The sequence below is a fragment of the Tachypleus tridentatus genome, chromosome 13, assembly GCF_004210375.1.
Source record: "Tachypleus tridentatus isolate NWPU-2018 chromosome 13, ASM421037v1, whole genome shotgun sequence".
In the NCBI taxonomy this organism is placed as follows: domain Eukaryota; kingdom Metazoa; phylum Arthropoda; class Merostomata; order Xiphosura; family Limulidae; genus Tachypleus; species Tachypleus tridentatus.
The window spans coordinates 32,292,677-32,310,102 of record NC_134837.1 but is presented as its reverse complement, the minus strand read 5'-3'; the positions used below and the strand labels follow the sequence as shown (position 1 = coordinate 32,310,102).

Below are 17,426 nucleotides of genomic sequence, written 5' to 3'. Positions count from 1 at the left end.
ATTAAGAACGTATTCCATAAGGTGAAGGAAGATATGGCAAAGTTTTAATTGAACTTGCTGCCTGTCGTAATGTGCTAGCCGTTGTACTTGAACGAATATTTGCAATACTTCGTCGACTGAAGTGTATATGTATGCTATTAAATTGCCATATTTTATTAGCATAAAATTATATATGTTTTTCCGTAATAAAATGCCAGTATGATACCAAATATTCCTATTTTTGTACATAAAATACACAATAATAATAACATCAAAGAGGGGTTTTAAGAAAACTAAAACTGTTATTTTCATTTAGTTCTTTCTAAAGACTCAGTAGTTTTATTCCGAAATGTCTTTATGCACTGTTCTTTTCAACTGTATATAACCATGGTTTTATTCTTCTCTGTTTCTATTATATTTTCAGGTGAAATTAATATTTCTGTTTAGTGAATCTGTTAAAGGAAAAAAAACTTGTTTAGCTATTTGTGGTAGGAGTATACGAAAACTTTAACAACCCGAGCTTCCGAAAACGAATCGCACACACAAACACACAAAGCAAAGAAATGTATGACCAACTCTATCACTAACATCATAGATAGTTTTATAGTCTAACAGTAGAGTCAAGTGAACACGTGTAGCTAGTACAACAGAAGAGAAGAGAATTCTCAGAAAATATGAATTATTTATGTCAGGCGTGTCTGTGCGAGATGGATTAAGCCGAATGACTCGGGGTGATTTGGCGTTAACAGTAGCAATACGTTCTTGAAATTGTGCCACATAAAATATCCATATATTCAGAAACTTCTAGCACGAGGAGACTTAAAGCGTTTAAAAAAAAAGCGCTCTATTTGCTAAAAGACCATCCTTTTATAAAACCAATTGTTTTGATGATTTATATTTATATATATGTGAATAGCACTGTTTTAGTATATGTATTACACAAAAAACGGATATGCTTGATAAATGTCAAACGAATGTAGCATTTATTATTATGGAGTCTTCAATAGCTGTCGTTGCTTACAATGCAGGTTAATGGGGTCATGTATTTTACTTTACATAAAAGACGCACTGCCTTACGTTTGCGTTAATATCTAGATTTGAACTTTAAAATTGCATCAGTGGTAAATAACCTATTAAGCAACTCTATTTTGAAGACTACAGAAAACTGATAGCGGTGATAACACGGTGCTTGTTTGTGTCATTTTCATGTTTTTCTACATTACAAAGACATTAGACAGTAGATTTCAGCCACGTATAACACTTGTCGCATGCTCCCATCTTTTAAGGAGGTGGTAAAAAACCCCAAAAGGTCTTCTGTGGTAGATATGAAAGATGCTGTCATACGCGAACCATTTCGACTGACAAGTGAAGATAGTAAATTAATGAGTCCGGGCGAGTGAAAGGTCGGTTTAGATTTAAATTATACGGCGGGATGGCAGTTCTTACTTTTCTTTCTGTTTTTGTAACACAGCGAATAGATGTGGACACTTGTGTAAACTGTGGGATTAATTCAAGTACGTGTTATAACGATTCATAATTCATTTATAAATAGTAGATTATAATAATGTATTTCTCTTTCGTAAGTTTATAATCTATAGTTTTTAATTCAACCCTAAAATCGGTTAAACAAATTTCCTTAACCGCCCAGATTTCAAAATCATGCAATAAGTCAGTCAAATCAAATTAGTGCGATTATTAAACGAATAGAATCAAATATTGTGGAGGGCATACAGTAAAATCCTCTGTACAATATTTTTTCGTGCAGAAACTCAGAAGAAGCAAATCACAAATTAGACATGATATTTATAAGCTTTCCTTTTCCTGGATACTTTGTTTCAGTTAATGTTGCAAAATTAGTCGTTTTTTGACAGCTTTCAAGTAATTACTTTTGTAGTTTCGAAATCAGATAGATGCGGAATCTTAGAGGATTATTGTGTTTTATTCATGTTTCAAGAAGGTTTTTTAAAGTGAAAAAAAATCGATGAGAATTATTTTATCTTACACTCTATGAAAGAAACGAAGTGGCAGATCTGACACTGATTTTCCCTCCTCAATTCAGACTACATGTCTACTACAGATCCTACTGAAAAAGGCAGAATTTGAAGGTTATATGTTAAAATGACTTCGGATCCACTCCCCGATAAACTCGTTGGAGAGCTTTTCTATTGGACAACCCTCAGCTGTACCCTTGTTCGAACACAAAAAGGGCTTTTCACACCGTCAGCCTCCTTCTTGTTCACCCGCCGGGTTCTTTTCCTCCCTGGCTTGAAATGCACCTCAGCTGTTAAGATAACACGCACAACTAGCGTCTGGGTCCAGTGTGGGTCGCGAAAAAGTGGGAGGGAAGGAACATTATGTCCTCGTTCTGGGGTGACAGCTGTGGAAGAGAGAACTCGGCAGGGGCTCTCACTTCGAGCATAGCAACCTTTCCTTCCCTAAGGTGCTATTACTTCACGTGCAAGGTTTATTCCAGTGGGAAGGCGAGCTTCACACTGGGAGGTCCAAGTTATACTATGAATTCCCAGGAACATTCTTTACCACACTCTGTTTGACTGTTTTATATCAGGATATTAAAAGCTAATGATTTTGTTTTTGTTTTTCTGGTTTAAATTAACAGTTTTATTGAACTTGATACTGTATACAGATTGGTGCCCCACGCAACAGGAAAAAAACAACAACAACAAAATAAAAAACAATTATTAAACGTTTTATTTCAGAAGCTAATAAATTATAATGCTTAATAAAATTAATTACACGAAGGTAGTTTGACGTCAAATTATTTTAAAGTTCTTCGTTGTCACTAACACTACGAATTACACAACGCTAAAATCAGGGGTTCGATTCCCCTCGGTGGACTCCGAAGATAGCCCGATGTGGCTTTACTATGATAAAACACACACACACAAACAACAAATTAAAAAAATATATACAAGCAAACACATTATGATCGGTTATACTGTAACAAGATCCTATTGTAAATTAGCACCAATATTGTGTTATTTCACAACAATCTATGGACTTAGAACTCTAGAAACCGGGTTTTGATACCCGTGGTGAGAAGAGAAGAAATAGCCTATAGCTTTGTTTAACCTCAAACAAAATAAAATTCACAGCAACATAAAGTTTGTTAATCATAAAACGATATAAACACATGCACATATACTGATTAAGCGAATAATCTAATACAATGGACTGCAAATAATTAAAAGCATAGGCTAGAACATCATAAAGCTAAGATATATAATAATCTAGTATGGATTTAATCACCTTAAGGGTATTTTTGTCCGTTTGTCTAGTACCATAACTCGCACAGTTTATATATATTTTACGACATTTTCTTCTTTGCTTTCACTCTTAAGTTCTTAGAATTAATAAGAGTGAAAATATTTTATTGTAAACGACACTGTAGCTGGCATATCTAAACATGACGAAGCCTTTCGCAGAGTCCACCAGGATTTACACGATCTCTGTTCTTGTTTTTTTTTTTTTTGTGTATAATTTATACTAATATCAGCGTTAGTGAAGTGCAATCAAAGTTAAAGTACGAGGCCATATTTTTATTTATATTATGTTCAATAGATTACTTTATAGAGGGCGTTTATATGACGAGCGTTGAGGCAAAAACGCGCAAAGTCACAATTCAATTAAGATCAAATCAATGATTAAATTCCACATTTCAAACTCAACATAATAAACATGATAATCTGAATAACTCTAAGTATATTACACAAAATCGTCTTTATATTTCTCACTAGTTTTACATACCATTACACCAAGAACAGCAAAGAATTACATTAATTTAATTACAAAATCACTCATTAAGAACATAATATTATGGAATTTTTTACATACATGGGGGGGATTTGCTTTCTTTCAATAGCGGTCACAGGAGGACCACATATTATAGTCAAAAACGCGAAAAATGTACAAAGTTATCTAATGATAAGCGGTGTCAAATATGGCTGAATGTTCCAGCCCATGCGTGCTGAGTTTCTTCACTGGCTGATAAACAAATGACATGCGATGTTTAAAATATCACCGCATCCAAGGGCCCCAAAATATCCACCCATTCCCCCAGCTACGAGACTCTAGAACCGTCGTAGCGATAGATGTATATCAAGAGCAACAAATAATTTGGTAACTTTATGCTTTTTCATATATGTTGGATTATTTGGGGTCGTGGGTGCGCCGTAAGACTGAAGATCAAATCTCGCTATTCGATCTCGTTTATCAATACAAAATTGGTTAAGTGCAGATATCCCTAGCGTAACTACACACAAACTTGTGAAACAAAGAAACATACTTACGTAATGAGTTTTTAATATGTTTTGTGTTTTTTCTTATAGCAAAGCCACATCGGGCTATCTGCTCAGCCCACCGCGGGGAATCGAACCCCTGATTTTAGCGTTGTAAATCCAGAGACATACCGCTGTACTAGCGGGGGACGTGAGTGTTTAAGTTTTTTCAATTTGTGCTGCTTTTTGTCGTTATGTTTTTATGGGCTTCTTACATTATAATATTTTAGTTTTGTGTTATATATGAGAGTATTTGTGTGTATGTGCAAGCAAACAGATTGCCATTAGTTCTTAATTCATCACGTTGTCTCCTTTGTGTTCATAATAATAATAATAAATAATAATAATAATAACTGTTATTAACTGACCCGAGAACATATGTTATATAAAGATAAAAGTCATAATCTAGACGAATACGAATGACTTCGGCAACTAGACATCATTTGAAGTAACATTTTGATAATCTAGTGTGTATATATATATATATATATAAATCAGTGTCCATCTTTAGATGAAGCTCTTCTTTTTTTTTTTTTTTTGGTAATGCTCAACAGTATACATTATTTCGTAGTGATAAACCATTATATGATATTAAATAATTTTGCTGTTCAGGTAGATATACCAGATGAAAGGTATTCTCCAAAATGTTGTATCTACGACATTATATTATATTAGATATATATATATATCTGTAGCTAACATATTGTCTTCTGTGGTTTAACCTACAACGTACTTTTTTTATCGCTCGGCATGGCCAAGCATGTTAAGGCGTTCGACTCGTAATCCGAGAGTCGCGGGTTCGAATTCCGGTCGTGCCAAATATGCTCGCCCTTTCAGCCGTGGAGGCGTCATAATGTTACGATCAATCCCACTATTTGTTGGTAAAAGAGTAGCCCAAGAGTTGGCGGTGGGTTGTGATGACTAGCTGCCTTCCTTCTTGTCTTACACTGCTAAATAAGGGACGGCTAGCGCAGATAGCCCTCGAGTAGCTTTGCGCGAAATTCAAAACAAACAAACAAACTTTTTTATCTTTCAACGACCATCACACGTAATTTCTTACACAGTTTTATATCATCTGATATTATTAAGCTAATAACATGTTTATGTTGAATTCGTAATATACATGTTGATTAAAAATGTTCGTCTTTTATTCCTTATTTTTGACATAATATCAAAATAATTTAATTCAGAAACTGTTTAGGCCTAGAAACGAATTGAATTGAGATTTTTTTCTTTCATAAGAAATTTTATGCAGTGAGCCAATGGCAGGTTATTCCATATTACATCTTTAGTTTAGGCTTAGTTGCAAGAAATAAAAAAACAAACCTTTATTATCGCATCATAATAAAGTAAGATAAAATTTTAATTGTATTTTTGCAGTTGTTTGGTGAAGACATCTAATATTTTTTTTCACCTCGAGTTGTAGACAAAAGTATAGTTAAAAATACCAAGAATTTGAGTGAAGTAGTGTGTTAGGTAAGCCTCATGTTTATATGTTAGGCCTAATATCTAAATTATACTACAAACGGACATTCTATCACTAACATTAATATTTTATTTAATTACAAGTGTATAAGTGTAAACGCGCAGTATTTAAATTACGTTCATATTATGAATCATTTTAAATCTCAGTTGTATTATTTTTATTGAGTTTTGAGGGTATACTTCAAAATACTTTTAATTTTCTCAAAGTGTGTTAACACAGCTCGTTGACGGAAGAGCGAGTACTCCCGGTTTTGGTTTTTTAAATAAAACTCCAATCATTTTTTTGAAGGGTACGTCAGCTAAATCGAATATACCAGCAAGATGAAACATGAAAGAATATGGGGCTGTAAGTTTAAAATAAATATGCGTAATATTCCATCATAAAAGACTTAAGTTTTGATGCCATGAAGATTACTAGGGAGATGCTGGTTACAGTTTTTCAGCGTTTATGTCTTTTTTTCGCAAAGCTTATGCCAGGCATGGCCGAAGGCTGCGACTCGTAATTCGCGGGTTCGCATCCCAGCCTCTGCCCTTTCATTTTATAATGTTACTATTCGTTGGTAAAAGTAGCAAGGATGATCTGCCTATCACGAACTCACAGATAGACGTGATTGATTGGTTTGCCTCTGATTTTTCTAATGGAATCTGTATCACGAACTCATGACGTGATTGAAAGTTAACGAATCGAAAAGATTTAAGTCATGCTATATTCTGGAAACACAGAATGAAATTGCAGTTTTTCAACCTGAACGGCATTTTGGCACGTGGGCTAAAAGCCGGACCAGAGATTCCTAGAACTCAGGCATAACTGTCTTTAATTTTGAACTAATGACCATATGGAGGCAGTCGATTAACAACATCGGCCTACACAAGGGCCTTGCCAGTTTCTTTGTCCGAAAAACGAATTTTTACTGCCACTTGTATAAAGTGCTCACAGCTGAAAGTAAGAAGAACGTTCAACAATATTTTGAACTCTGGACCCTTCGATTCGTGGTCCTACATCTTAATTACTAGAGTAAAACTGGAAATATATGTTAATATCATAAACAACGTATTAGGTTTATGTCAAACCTATTCATTTGAATATATTAAGAACATCATTTTGTGTACGTAAAAATGAATCAAGATGAAACAAGATAGTGAAAAATCAAGGACCGTATTAAAAGAAAAACAAACAAACCATAATTATTTTAATTTCTTCCAAAACCTGTGAGTGCACAAATGTTATGTGTTAACATGCATATGTAAATAAATTGTTGAGATACAGCTTCTTTTGTGACGTTTCGTAATAGTACTGTCAACGTTGGCCGCTTCATGATGTTAAACGTCACGAGCATCGTGCTCAATACATCTACTATGGTAGTCATGTAGGAGTGGAGCTTATAGGTAGTAAGTAGGTACGTGATACGTTGTGTGTACAATAGTGCAGTTATCTTTAAACCTGAAAGTCACGACTGTTTCATAAAAAAAAACTTTCAAATTCGAGTTTCTACTAACCGTCATGTATAACTTATAATCTATTTTTGGCCCAATGTTACCAATACGATTTACGGTGATGCATGGTATCACATTGTTTGTACGAGAGCATTTCGAACTCGTTGTTTATCTTATCAAAAATATTAACCGTAAACATTATGGACAGTAATGTCACACAGTTTTTCACAGTTTATGAACTCTGGTCTCTGTGATAAAATCTCGAAGTGTTTTTTTTTTTTCGCCCTGGATGCAATAAGTTTAATACAACACTTGGTACTTTCAGTAAAGTAATTACTGTAAACTACTTTCAAAGATAAAATAAATAATCCCTAAGTATTTGATGAAAGTATATAAAAAAGAAGAGATACGTTAAAATAAGTTTCGACAGTAATGTGCTATAACAAGATTTTTTTTTTCAGTAGGATAATTATACTACTATCTTTTCTCTCTTACATTCCTGAAACCACACATTAAAGAAATTAGGATGTCGATTTTTAAAGCAACTGTTTACGTGTAATGATACAATTCTTGTTCATTGCCATTCTGCACACGCTTTCTTAAAAGACCGTTCTCAATTCCTACATGATGGAAAGTGATTTTTGTTTGTTTTCACTAGGCAGCATTAGACCGTCAGCTATAGCCTAGCCACTGGCAGTACTTTGTAACGATTTTTAGTAAATGTAGGCGGTAGAGACAACCTTGATTTATGAGAAAGCCAGCCGTTAGAGATGCCATCAAAGCACGGAGTGATTAAGGACCGGGCCCCTTCCCCTAAAGAGACCTCCGGCGCGTCTTATCTTCGTTAACTCTGTGTTGATAATATATATTTACTCGCACAAGCGCCAGAGCTTTTATGAGAGTTGCAAGTCTGTTTTACTTCTCTTCTTATGTATATCTTCATGCTCATAATCGAACACTCGTGAAATCACTAGCTCAGGTTACGGTTCATTTTCTTTACAAAGCCCCTAAACAAAACTCATTTCGCCTTTAATACTCTCTACCAAACCCGACAAATTTATAATATTATAACATATGAAAACTACATAAAGATTGGAAATTTATTGCAATTTTATATGAAGATAGAGGTCAACCAGCAGGCAGATATCTAAACTAGCAATGCTAATAAAGCTACAACTTTTCTTGGTATCTTATAAGGTATCTAATTATACCTTATATTATGTATGTTGTTCTCTTAGCTTCAGTCAGAATTGTAGGATTGTTTGTTTGGTTTCAGTAGTTTTCTGCTCTCTTTTCTATTTTTAAAGAAGGTTGGATGTACTAACAGAAATGTCTCTAGATTATTTGATGTACTAACACTGATGGTTCTGCATTAACTGATGAAGTAACAGGAATGTCTTTAAATTATATGATGTATTAACAAGGATGCTTCTAAATCAATTGATGTACTAACAGTAATGCCTCTATATTATCTGATGTACTAACAGTAATGCCTCTATATTATCTGATGTGTTAATAAGGGTGCTTCTAAATCATTTAGTATACAAACATGAAGATCTGAATCATTTAATGCTTTGGTGTACAAAAATAATGTCTTTAAACAATTTATTGTATTAATATTTAGTTATTCGTTGGCTCAACTAATAGCGCTAAAAATCGAGTTTCGATATTTGTGGTGAGAGTAACACAGCTTAACAAGAAACAAAACAAAGTTATTGCTTAATGATGAAGAGTTTGCGCTCAGTTAGTTTGAACCGAGTATATTTTCGCTCAGTATTTGTGATTTACGTATTTACTAGTAGTTGCTTTTCTTTAACAGATTCACGCCTGTGTGAAAATAAAGGATCAATGAACATTACCATTATTCATGCGGTTTGTTACACTTCAATTGGGTGATGTAACAACTGAACTTGATCCGACGAAAGATAACATAGCAGTTTTTTGTTTTGTTTTTTGCCCGTATCATCTAGTGTAGTTTGTTAAAAGTACAAAAACAAATCTGTTATTATCTAAACGTATTATGTATAAACTGTCAATGACATTTTGGAAAGGAGGGACACAAACAGGCCGTGACTAACTATATGTCCAATTAATAGAGGTATCTCCTGTAACGTCATTTAAGGCATTGTTCACTAAACGTGCTTCAAAGGAAATATTTATTAAACTTAAGAGATGCCTACAGTACTTTGAAAAAAAGCGCATAGAGATCCCACAAGAAGTTGGACGTGCTTGTTGAAAAAACCCATATAACTATAAGTATATACATAAGGATGAGTTTTGGCAAGTGCTGCCATTAGGTGGAGCTTTGCACCATATGTTGCTGCAACTTTTTTTTTTTTAAAGAATGCAGAATTTTATTCTTTACAGCTGAGTCTATGATTGATAAGTTCTAGAGAGGTGTATGTTCTGCGTTAATCTTGCTTATCACTAGAGAAAACTTTGGAGAGTGAATTGGATTATTTGTTTAACATTTACAGTACATTTAGGCTATATTTGTCCCATGGTATCTCTGTGCAGGACTAGTGGGACCCATGTATTCCATAAAGGTGCTTTGAACATAGTGCTGCAATAACATCTTGAAAGAGTAACTAATAATTAACGCTTTTCTTGAGAGGGGGTCACACTCTCGAGTCTTTGTGAAAGAAGAAGCAGAAGTGGTCACTCTCTCAGATCTTTTTTATGAATGAAGAAGCACATTAGTTTCAAACTTCTGATCATCAATTTCTTCGCTAAATATTAGGCTCGGCATGGCCAGGTAGTTAGGGCGCTTGACGCTTAATCTGAGAGTCCCAGGTTTGAATCTCCATCACACCAAACATGTTCATCCTTTCAGCCGTGGGGGCGTCATATATAATGGACAATCACACTATTCGTTGGTAAAGGAGTAGCCCAAGAGTCGGCGGTGGGTAGTGATAACTAGGTGCCTTTCCTTTAGTCTATTACTGCTAAATTAGCGACGATTAGCACAGGTAACCCTCGTGTAGCTTTGCGCGAAGTTACAAAAAAGGACAACAGAGAAACAAATAACTAAATATTTATTTCCAAAATACTGTTTATGAATTGCTGTTAACAGCCTTATTGGTGATTTAAATAAAGTTTTTTCCTCTTTAAAAAAATACCTGTTTTTAAGAAGTATAACTTTCGAATTATTTGATACTAGTAGCTGAATTAATGTCTTTTAGCTAAAACAAAAAATATGCTTGAAATAGATATTCAACATCTAACACATTTGATGTGAAAACGTGAAGATTCACAAGCGTTGTTTTGGTAGTGTGATCTAACATGAAACCTCTACAACAAGCAATAAAATCAGATCTCCTATGGTACAGTTAGGGTTAGTGCTATGTTTTTTATAATTGAAATGCCTTTTTATGTGCTGAAAACTCGACGGAAATGTATTTTAATTTTTACGTGAAAAATGTAAAGCTCATTAATATACAACTTGAGCTGTAAGAGCTAAAGGTTTGTTTCTAAGACATTTTAAAGTACATTGTTTTTAATTAATACACAATAAATAATAGATAGGTGTGTACATTGACACAATCCACGCGATCACAGAGCGATAAACTTTCAACGTTTGCAGTATAGTAAATACTTAAGTTGTTATTTCAACGAGCTGCATGAAACGCCTTTTGTGGATGTGTAAGATTTTTTTTGCTTGAAAACCTAGTAAAAAAAAAGTGTCTGTTCTGCTTGATTGAGAAGAGAAATGACATGTGTGAATAAAATGCACGTGGTTCAAGGTGACGCGTCACTTTCTTTTTATCGGCATTCTATCCGAAGGCAACAAATTACTTGGACGTCTGGATAACAACATTTGGAATCTTGTCTAGCCTCGCGGTTTCCCTACTCAGGGGGATGGGGAAAGGAAGTGGGGACTCATATGCATGCACACTGAAGCCAGAAGGGGGCAAGAGATGGTGAAGCTGTATAGTCAAAGACGTTAAAAAAAAAAAAATCTGTAGTAAGTACAGAGGTAATGGGAGATGGGAAAATTCAACCAAGCAGAAACGTCTGTGTCATCAATTTTCTCTTTGCTTCTGGTGTAGATAAAAGCTTCTTCATAACGACGTGGAACGAGAGCCTCTCGTAAGAGGACGTTGCGAAGAAAGAAAAAAAAGAACTGAGAGAATGGGGAATTTCTATCTAGAATTAGGTTAGGCACAGTTATATATATATTGGGTTCAACTTGGTTCTTTGCTAGATCGATACCAGTAAGTGTTCTTGGCACTTCACTCATGTTTGAAATACTTCTTCAGCTAAAACGTACCACTTATTCTGGAAATATTCCACACAAATTCAACCAAGTAAATCAAACGAACAAAAACAAACGCTATGATTATTACAAAGAATAAAAAAAAAACACACTTTACCAAAGAAAGAATTCAAAGAGCTTTTTTTTTTAAAGTAAAATTACTTAGAAATATCGATTAACTTAAAATATTTCTAAAACAGTTTTTAATGCTCTCATTTGTATTTTCCGAACCCAGGATATTTTCTATAAAATAAACGATCTTTCTTTGCAACGATGTACTCAATAAACTGTTTTTTTTTATATGTAAGTATTGAATACTTTGAGATTAGGCCTAATTGGTTATTGAATGTTTTGTAAGAATAACTTATTTTATTGTGCGCAATCCAATAAAAGTCCGTTCGCTTTTAGAAGAATATTATATTCCATTCACGTTTATTTTGTAATAAGTTTAAATACATTTTCTTGTGTGAAGAGAAAGATAAATGTTTTTGATGGTTTATATAAAATGAAAGCGATGTATATATAGTAAGTCTTTCTTGAACAATGTTTAAGCATTACTTTTGTCATTTTTCTAATAAAGGAGTGTCATCAGAAATACTACTGGTTATAGGAGCGATAACCTCATCAGATAAATCTAATAAAATTACATAAGCATTTTGTCATCGTTTCATCAGGAAATATAATATAAACAAGTGACTAAGCAAAAATATATATAATTTTAATGTCTTTTACTGAAACCTGTATACGTAACGTTACAAGAACACGAAAGAAGTTCCAAGTGGTTAGGCCTAGCCTGTTTTATATTGATATGTATATATACTAATTTATTTGTTTTCTTAGGTTTATGTTTTAATTTTTGCTATGTTCTTCACTCTTTGTTACGCTTTACTTTTAAATATTTCGTATTTATAATAGGCAATATTTTATACGTTCAACCACAGGCCCCAAGTGACTCAGCGGTAATTCTTAATTATAACGCTAACAACCAGGCTTCTATACCTGTAGAAGGCACAGCTCAGATAATATGTATAACAAAAGAGTTATACACATATAAATATAACTATTATATCATATAAATATTTATATAATAATATAAATATAACAAAAGAGTAATTCAGGAAATGCAGCTAATTCTTTAATATTACCTGTTACGATATATTTCTTCGATTTTGTTTTCTCGGTCCACATTAATTTAAATTTATTTATCAGTTCTTTTTGTAACATAATAAATAAATGAACCAGAGTAATCGTAAATTTTAGACTCGTCAGTATTTTTTGTGTATTCTTAATATTGTATTTGAAGTGAAAATATAAAGATTATTTAATTTATTAGGAACGCATGACAGTTTTTGTTTCCTTTTTTAAAATGTGAACAAACTATAATTACTTACTAGATACTGTGTGGGTCAGCAAAGAACAACACTTAACTGTGCTCTTGGTGTGTTTGAAAGCACGTGTAAGGGAAATAAAATTATTTGAAATTACTATTTGTATTCCTGGCAAATATTAGAGACTTTTTCGGATATATATATATAAACCCACATACATATATATAAAGCAAAAGATGCAAACAGCTGAAAAAATTGGTATTTTATCTATATATATAAAAATGACATAACCATAATCTTCCTTTAGAAGCACCTCCTTTCTTTTTATGAGGGAAGGGGATACTTTCTAAGCTACTTCAGTATATATAAACAGCTGTTTGAAATCGAAGATAACTGAAAGGTATGCAGTCGACCTACGACTGGATAAGAAAGTGTATTTATCTGTCTGTCCCAGCTGTAGCTTGTAATTATTGTCTTTCTGTAATTTATTGTTATTCATACAGTTTGTTAGTATGAATAGCATGTCAACCACTGCTATGTCTCTTATATCCCTAACAGTCTTTGGTGTCAGGCGAAAGGCCTCGGAGACACTAATAGACACTAATATTGTAGATGTAGTGTAGCTGCAAGTATCGATATACATTATTGTTTACTTTCGTTCGTGTGTTGTTAGTTTTACATTATTAGTTGTTCGCCGCAGTCTCTGTGTGTTCAAATCCAGTTTTAACTAACAGGGGTAGAAATATTCTAAATTTTTAGCAGGACACATGTCCTGCTGGACAGTGAAACTTGCCGGACATTTGAAATTTTAGCAGGACACCTCAAAATTGTCACCGGACATTACCGAAAACAAGAAATCAAGTAAAGACAATTATTATATAAAATAAAATGATTTTATTTATGGCACTGAAACATTATTTCAAAGCAAGAGGCAACAAGCCTTGTATCCATTAAAAATGACATATCAATCAAACTGGTAGATTTAGTCATCCAGCACTAAGACATCAGATGATGTAGACTAAGTATCTCTATTGTCTCTACGTGTGTGAGGTCCATATGGACTCACAAATCGTCTGGTTTTTTTACTGTCCTTCCACCAGGATTCTACAGACTTGCAGAGTAATTCTGTGCTTGCAAGATCACAGGTCTTATTCTTAGCTAATTTTATTGTCATCAAGTCATTAAGAGAATCATTTATTAGTTTGGACCGCCAGTCATCCTTAATAACTGCCATCTGGGAAAATCCACGTTCTGGTTCAGCAGATGACACGGAAATCACCTGCATAAAGCATACCAAGGCCAACATTGTTGATCCAGGGAAAGGTTTACCGTCCTCAACAGTAATTTGACTTAACATGTAGGCCCACAATCCACTTGCACTACTAGCCAGGGACTCATCTGATTTGTCAAATCTTGTGGCTTTGAGCAGTGTCTCGTGTAAGTCAGCTTGGCATATATCAGCTGCAATGTTGAAACCTTTAGCTTCTAAAGCTTCTAGCAGAGCACCAAAGTGGTCCAATAGTGTCTGGAGTTCATCATGGCCATAAGATGACAATGCTTCCTTGCTTTTAGGCCAGTTGCTTGGTTCAAAAATTTGAAAGGCACCAATAAAATCCTTATCAAATTCTTCAAATCTCTCATTCAAATATGTGACAATTTTACCTGTGAAGATGGCAGTTTCTTCAGCCACGGATTGAGCAACTGTCTCTTTTGTGGCACTTTTTGAGCCTCTGGCCCTTGTCTGACCACTAACAGCAATCACCTTTCCTCTAAGTAACCACTTGCCAGTTTGTTCACATGTTGTGAGCTCTTTAACAATTTTCTGGGATCTCTCAACATGATTCAGATTGCCCAGCTTCTCTTTCCAAACACCGAGTTTGTCAGAAACAATGTTCACAGTAGCAGAATTGTCTTGCATTTTGAGACTAAGAGATGTCAAAACAGGCAGAACTGCCAAGAGTATGTCCATGTACAGGATGAATTTAAGGCTTGTCAAAGTACTGTATATAATCCTGCAGCTTTCTGTCCACGTTCCCCTTTGTCATGCAGCTTTACTTGATACAAATGCTCCGCTAAAGCTGGCCAGTTATGAGAAACTGACTCCAGAGCGTGCTCTTTGTAGGCCACCCACCGGGTTCCTGTCCCTTTTGTTGGCTTTACCAGCTTCTTTGAGGCCAGCCCAGTTCTGTGGCGAATTGTCATAAAACTTCCATACGTTTTCTAAAAAGGTTTGGATACTACCAAGGTAAGGGATGTCCTTGATGGTCTTCTTAATAGCAAGTTCCAATCTGTAACTAACACAGTGGATCCCTATCAAATAAGGTTTTTGCAACTTCAATCTGTTGACAAGTCCTTTATTTGTGCCAAAATTGACAGCTGCCCCATCAGCTGTCAGGCATACAATTGATTCAAGCCAGTCGGGAAACTTGCCATATGTGGACAATGCTGCAAGTACAAAAAATTAGTACCCAATATTAGTTACTTTCTGTAAAAAAGAACAAAATGTAAGTTTGTACTTTGGAAAATTCAATTGCTCCATTATCTATTACGCTAGTTGTGCTAGGTTAAACTCCAATTCTGTCAGTGGTAAATACATGCTTCTTCTTGGTTTAAATCAATTGAAAAATGCTTGAGTTTTCACCGATGTATATTAATAATGGAATGAATATGTAATCCTGAATTAAAACACAAATGTACATGAAATATTGTCCATTTTAATTTTTCTTAATTAGGAATTCAGGATAAATCCAGAAAATTCTCATCCCAGATAATTAAGAAACCTTTACCTGAACTAAGTGCCTGTAGCAAGTGTTCAGAATCAGCCTTTTCAACTGACTGCAGACACAGGAAGTGGGTTACTGGGTAACAGTCACTGTCCAAGTATCTTACATAGACTATCTACTGCTCAATGTTGGCAGCGTCTGTTGAGCCGTCAGTCATAATGCCAAAGAATAATGAGGTGTGCAGACGAGATCTGACATTAATTCTAATTGTTTCTGCAATATACTTCGTAAAGATAACTGCTTGTTTGTCATTGGCATAATGTTCTGCTAAGTTCATACAAAAGTTGTGCTCCTGCAACAACAGAAGCTCTTGAAAATCGCTGAATGGTTTGACATTCAAAGCCATATAAAGGGCAGTCCTGAACAGCACAAGCAAATGATCTTTCTCAGTCTGGTTAAGTTTGCTCAATTCTTTCATTGTAGGAGTTAAATCAGGTGTTTCTTTAGCTGTCTTAGATTGACAACTTAGACTGTGGACATGACTGTTTTCATGCTCCTTAACATCACTTTCTCTCAGGTTGGAAGATCCTGTTATGAAGGTGTTCTTCTGCTTTCCACTACTTTGGTCATATTCCTGACAAATTGAGCAAAACATTAGTCCGGTAGCATTATTATACTCCAGCCATGGTTGGCCTCTATTCCATTCATCCCGGAAACGACGAGTGGGCTTAGCGCCAGTACTAGCAATAACAGTTTTTGCTTTAACACTTGGGCTTGGGTCAACAAGCATGGGTTTTTTCATTCGGGGTTCCGTAGTATTGTTTTCTGATTCATTAGTCTTGCTCGTGAAGCCAAACTGAAATAGATCGTGAGACATTCCTGTTTTTTCACTATTAGACGCCATGGTCAGATCGTCGTGAATGTTTGGCAGTCACGTGACTATCCGGGACGGCACGGATAAAGCGATTTAAAAAGCGCATTTTGTGAGCGTTCACGACAGTCTTTTAAAATTTGCTTTTTTTTATCTTAAATTAAATCTCAAATTTTGCAAGTTATTTTCCACTCATTATAAAATATACTTTTAAGCAAATTCTTTGGGCTGTGCATACACAGCTTTTGCCTCATTTATTTTTGAGGGGACGATGTATTTATGTCCGATATGTAAGGAATATGACCACCGGTCACGATGTCTCGTGATAAATGAGAAAGTGCCGGTTAAACTTGATTTTTTAACGGACATATCCGGCTTTAAATAGAAAATTTCGAATCCTGAATAATGTTTTATTACTGCAGTTGTGTAAAACATGTAATAAGACGCAATAATCAAGTTTTTTTTTCTAGTTCTAACGAATATTCGCTCTTGGTGGGGATGGCTTTTATTCCATATTTGTTACAAATAATAGTCCATTAAGGATTTTGAATCAGAGACAAGCAAAAATAGCATTTCAACCTATGTCTTGCCTGTTTCAATTCACTGCCCAACAAGCCTTCAGTTTAATACCAGAATCCATTACTGCCCACCCAGCAAGCCTTTTTAGTGGCGTTCTAAAGGGTGACTAACCAATGCAACTGCCTAAAGCGGTTTACTGTGTGTGTGTGCGTGCGAGAGGATAATTCGAGGCTAGGAGGGGAGGTGGAAAAATGGAAGGTAAGGATAATGTCCCTTTCCATGGAGAGAGGTACAAACATGGAATTACATAGAATTGGTACTCCCTTTGCAGAATATTAAAGAGAAAAGAACGTGGTAAAAACTCTAGAAGGTTTTCCAAAAATACTGAATACAACATTTTAAACTGATAAAATGCTGAGAGTTATGACATATAGTCAACATCCATCGAGTCCTATCCTACTAGAGTGTAAAATAGAAGGAAAAAGATAAAAAGGAAAGACCAAGAATTGAGTGGATAACAAATATTAAAGAGTGGAT

At 34.7% G+C, this 17,426-nt stretch overlaps 1 long non-coding RNA gene across 1 annotated transcript in view; it reads left to right on the top strand.

Moving 5' to 3' along the window:
* The first annotated feature begins 1,197 nt into the window (after window positions 1-1,197).
* LOC143237186 (uncharacterized) overlaps window positions 1,198-17,426 on the top strand; it is a 49,365-nt gene continuing 33,136 nt past the window's right edge. Inside the window, exons 1-2 of the long non-coding RNA XR_013019910.1 lie at window positions 1,198-1,493; window positions 4,326-4,425. This is a non-coding gene — a long non-coding RNA (uncharacterized LOC143237186). The remainder of the gene's footprint in view (window positions 1,494-4,325; window positions 4,426-17,426) is intronic.